At 34.3% G+C, this 5,683-nt stretch overlaps 1 non-coding gene across 1 annotated transcript; it reads right to left on the bottom strand.

Annotated features, from left to right (window-relative positions):
- Window positions 1–660: 660 nt before the first annotated feature.
- Window positions 661–731, bottom strand: TRNAG-GCC (transfer RNA glycine (anticodon GCC)). Its single transcript has one exon. It is a non-coding gene; the product is annotated as a tRNA-Gly (tRNA).
- Window positions 732–5,683: the final 4,952 nt, after the last annotated feature.

Below are 5,683 nucleotides of genomic sequence, written 5' to 3'. Positions count from 1 at the left end.
CAAGAACCACATTGAGGGACACAAAACTCTGCAATAGGATATGACATCAAGATTATGATCAGTTGTTTTCGGCTGATCAGCATCAGATTGGGATAAGATGATTATGTGTGTTGGATTATCAATAATACTACGTGAGCTAGCACTTTGGTTGAAGCAAAGCCTAGATAAAACAATGAAAATGGAAAAAGAAATGCTAATGTGGCAAAAATACGATTGAGAAATGTTCTACACGTGCTTGAATTAAAGACTTCTTATAGTTGAGGTTGTCCAGAGGCAAATACCAAATTCTGATGAACTTAATAGAGTATGCTTAATTTGTATCGTACTTAATCAGTTATAGCAATCTATTCACCGCATTGTCTATGTTACCATATTACAACTTATATAGATAATTAAATGTTCGTATAGGTCATCTTAACGGTATAGTGTATAAAAATTATAAAGCGTAAGAATATCTGTTTTATCCATTTTCACAATTGCTTAATACCTCAAGCTTTTAACTAAAATAGAACTTAGGACACTAATTTTTTTTAAATAGAAAAAAGATTAGAAAAAGAGGGAAGCTCAGATGCGTAACTCTTCGTCCAGTAAATACAGACATCTGCGGAGACCCTTATCACCGCATTGAGCGCAAATATTCATCACAGCAAACCCAAGAAATGCACCAGCCGGGAATCGAACCCGGGTCTGTACCGTGGCAGGGTACTATTCTACCACTAGACCACTGGTGCTTGTTGGAAGTGTATCTCTCATTCTAATACATTGTCATCTCCCTTTTGTTTAGTTGAATTTTTCTTTTTTTGGATTAGTTGTTTTCTCCGTGAGAGATTTGAGGAAGTATCGGACCATGTTGGATTTGTTGTACACGGACATCATTTTTGCTATAAATTATTTTTATAGTCGTAACTCATGATTTTCTGCTCACACGACCTCAACTCTAACCGCATTGCGTAAAGGCTCAACGAGACCAAAAATTGTCGAATAAATTGCTACCCTACATAAGCATTTCAACAAATGCTATAAAGTATACGGAGAGAAAATGAAGATGCCATGTCGTCAAATATACCAAATAAGTTCTTTAATTACATCCACCAATGACATGATCTCATTTATTCTTATTTATAAAACTCCACTCTTATTCTAAACAAAAGATGATCAAACATACATATAGGATCATGAAACCATAAAATACAAAAAAAAAGGACATGTTTATTAGCATAGCCATTTTTAAGAACATGGACATGGAAATGCACAGCAAGGACAATGCTCCATTCGTCGTCGTCGCAGCTCGTCGGAAACGTTCTTTGATGCAAGAGTAATATTGTTGTAGCTTTCAATAGTTTTAGATGTTGATTCATCACCTCTAATAGCCATTAAATTGCCATTAGATGAAGAGCTGCAGAGTAAGAAAAAAGTCATCACTAAAACCATGAAAAAGGGAAGTATAATTGGTGTTGCATTTATCTTTGCCATGTTGATATATCAAGTTTACATGCAAAATGATTTATATAGGCGGCGTTAGTCATTTTTTCAAGATTCTTGTGAGTATTTTGAGTTCGGCTTTTTTAAAGCAATAGATTGTACTTAAGTGGTTAATTTTGAAAAGGAAAAGAAACTGGTGGATATTTCAAGAGAATCTATTAGGCCGTGGAGAAAAGATAAAAAAATTAGAAGTTCGGATATTACAAAGGGAAACCTTGGAGCAACGGCAAAGTTGTCTACGCATGACGTATAAGTCGCGGGTTGAAACCATGGATGCAACCACTAATGCTTGCATTAGAGTAGCTGGGTTGTCTACATCACACTCACTTTCAGAAGTATAGTCCTTCCCCAACCCTGCGTGAATGGGATATGTTTCGTGCACTGATTTCCCCTTAAGGTTTGAATATTATAGTCATCAATTCATTTTGATGGTAACTTCTTTTAATACCTCAATCTTTTAAACTAAAACAGAACTTAGTAAACTAATCCTCAAGCTTTTAAAGTAATTAAGAGGGGGAGCTTTTAGTCAAGTTTTTTGAAGTTAAAAAGATTTTTTTTTTTTTTTTAGGGAAGGTCAAATGCACAACTCATCTTCCTGCTAATTCAGAAGAGTGTGGAGACCCTATCACCACATTGAGTGCAAATATTCATACTATGACCATTGGTGCTTATTGCTAACATACTTCTCATATATGTTGAAAATTGATGGCCAAAGGTTGCTCCCTCAATCTCACCGGTACTTAACCATGAAAACCATGAAAGTTAGAGGTAATATAAGGGCGAGTTGAAGATTCAACTACTGAGGCATTTTTTGGGTTAAAGTCCAAGAGGACAAAACCATGAGGTCCAGAAACCTTAGCGGCCGACAGGCGTTGGGCCATAGCGAACAATACGTTGACAGTTGTGCATGAGCTTGTTACAGAACCAAGTCACTCGAATAATTGTTTAAAACAGTAATTAGCTAATCATCTTTAATTCATCATTTCCCTCAATAACCTTTTAAACAAACATATATCAGCATTGTCATATATAAAGTGTCACTTATATAGGAAATTAAGAGAGCGCATACCATTCATGAACTAAACTCAAACAAGCATTTCCCAACACTTAAATTTATTGAAAAGATAAGTATTTTATTCTTGAAGCCAAATGCAAAGTTGGCTACAATTAACACAACAACAACAACAACAATAACAAACCTAGTGAAATCTCATGAGTGGGGTCTGGGGAGGGTAGCGTGCACACAGACCTTACCCGTACCTTATGAGGGTAGAGATGTTGTTTCCAATAGACCCTCGGCATAGGATTGGCTACAATTAATACATATCACACTTAACAACATAGTTATTAATCCTTCAATTTGGCGATGCAACAAGTACAAGAACCACATTGAGGGACAAAAATCTACAAGAGGATATGACATCAAGATTATGATCAGTTGTTTTCAGCTTATCAGCAGCAGACTGGGAATAGAGGATTCTGTGTGTTGGATTATCAATAATATTACGTGAGCTAGCACTTTGGTTGAAGCAAAGCGTAGATAAAACAATGAAAATGGCAAAAATCGCTAATTTGGTTCTTGCCATTGCACTAGTAGATACTATATAGGCTAGTATTGAATATGGCTATGAAGTGAAATACAACTCCTTGCTCCTCACTTTATATAGAGCTTATCATGTGATATGTAGCCATTTTATTACTCCTCGGTTATATTTTATGTGGCATTGTTTAATGTATGGGCGTAGGAAGGAATTTTTATATGCGATGTCGAAATTTATAGAACTGAAATATAATTTTGATTATCATACTTTTAGATAAGAAATAGCCTTACTCAGTTGGTTTTGTTGAGTCTTAAGTTAGAAAAGGTCCCGAGTTCAATTAGGTTTGAACATTTGACCTCTTAGAGCAAAATCAAGCACATAACCAACACACCAAGATACAATTTATGTTATGTGCTGTCATTTTTTCCTACTTATCCGTTTCCGTACAGTATTAATACATATATTTAGTAAAATCTTCCGACGCGCTTCGGGAAGCGTGCATCTGCCCCTGGTTTAATGTGCATGAGTATTTTCTTTTGAAGGGGAGCCTTGGCGTAACTGGTAAAGTTATTGTCGTGTGACTAGGAGGTCACGGGTTCGAGCCGTGAAAACATCATTTTGTATAAATGCATGGTAAGACTGCGTACAATAGACCCTTGTGGTCCGACCTTTCTCTGGACCCCGCGCATAGCGGGAGCTTAATGCACTGGGCTGCCCTTTAGTTTAATGTGCATGAGTTTACGATATAGTGGAAGACTTTTACTCCCTACGTCCCATTTTATGTGGTGCAGTTTGACTAGACGCGAAGTTTAAGAAGAAAGAAAGACTTTGAAATTTATATATAAAGTAAGTCATAGATATTTGTGTAGCTAAATATATAATGGTATTATTCTTTTAGGGACAAATTAAAAAGTAAAATATATCGCATAAATTGGGACAAATGAAATAGAACTTTTGATCTGGTAAAAGCATATCACCAAAAGTAACATTGAAAGTTTAAAATTAATTTATTTTTCGAATATGAAGATGTATTATTTTTTCTTAACTATTTAATAAAAAAAATAGTGTCACATAAAATAAATAGAAAAATACATGAATATATAAAATACAATATTTGAATGATCCTTAGCGGTCGACAAATACAGTGCTTGACCTATAAGCAACTTGGTTATAATTGAAGATTTTATAGGGTCCAGCCCCTTTATTTGAAAATAAATTGCCTACTTGTCTAAAAGCATACAATGTAATAGACAAATTTATAAGCTGACTTTGAATTTTGTGCTTACTGCTGATGTCAAGAATGATGCTTGTCTCTGTGAAAAAAAGATATAGTAAAATTTTGAGTGATTTTATAGTGAAAATAAATTTAAAGAGAATATTTCTTTTGAATGTATTAGCTTCGAGGATTTTATTATACCCGAGTGAAAAGTATATTTGATCTCAAATATGGTTGTGAAATGAAATATAGATCAGATGTTTCTCATAGCCGAAAAATTATATAGCGCAGATAGGCAAAAATAATTCTTTTCATTATATATAAATTAGTGATTTTTTTCTCGAAATAAGAGAATATTTTAGTGTAGCGATAAAAAGGATTCAAAAATTACATTTATCACATGCTCACATCATAGTAACACTCTTTTAATATTTTTTGAATTCCCTTGATTAATATTTTGGAGAAATTTACACGGTAGATCTAACCGGAAGTTTTTCTAGCTCATATTTTAGTTTGTTATCCGAAATGATCCATCGGATAAAAGTTTGCACATAATAGCAGCCCGCTGAATTAAACATACTTTATTCTCACACATTATATTCCTTTGAGCCGAGTGTCTATCGGAAACAGATTCTCTACCTGATCAACATAGGGGTAAGATTTGCGTACACATTACCCTTCTCAAACTCCATTTGTAAAATTACACTAGATAAGTTATTGTTGTTATTCTCATATATTGTATCTTGGTCATGGACTCAAAAGCCCATGATAAATCATGAGGAATGTTGCATGATCTGAGCTCATTTTTGGGCTCAACTAAGTAGCACCCTTTGGACTTCAATCTTAGTTAGAAGCAACTTGTTGGGTCGAGTCTAGTTGGCCTGTGGCCCATTTACCTGGTCCTGGACTGTGGGCCAGTAAGTGATATCTCGGTATCTTTACACAAATAGCCGGCCAGTTTCACTATTCTTTTTTTTTTAAATCAGTATACATAGATTATACACTAGTTATATGTGGTTAAACACATATTAAGTATTGATTATACATATAGTATACATTCTTTGTCTGTTTTTAGTGTAAGTAATTGAATGGGCAGCTATTTAGGTTAATTCTTCTATCTCTTTGGAAAGAGGTCATTAGAAGTTACGTAACTTGAATATTTGCTCTGAGAAACATCTAAGTTTTGATAGAGATCTTTAAACAAACAGTGTATCGGATTCATTGTTTACTTTTTTCTAACAGATATACATAGATTATACACTAAAGGGTCATTTGGTTACCGGTTAGAGTTATGCAGGTATTAGTTATATATGTATTAGTTATGTATGTATTAGTTATGCAGGAATAAGTAATGCACGGATTAGTTATGCATGTATTAGCTATGCAGGGATAAGTTATGCAAGGTTGAGTTATGTTGAGATTAGTTATGTACGGATTAGTTATG

Source organism: Nicotiana tomentosiformis, chromosome 4 (assembly GCF_000390325.3).
Source record: "Nicotiana tomentosiformis chromosome 4, ASM39032v3, whole genome shotgun sequence".
Classification (NCBI taxonomy): domain Eukaryota; kingdom Viridiplantae; phylum Streptophyta; class Magnoliopsida; order Solanales; family Solanaceae; genus Nicotiana; species Nicotiana tomentosiformis.
This window is presented reverse-complemented; position numbering and strand designations above follow the sequence as displayed.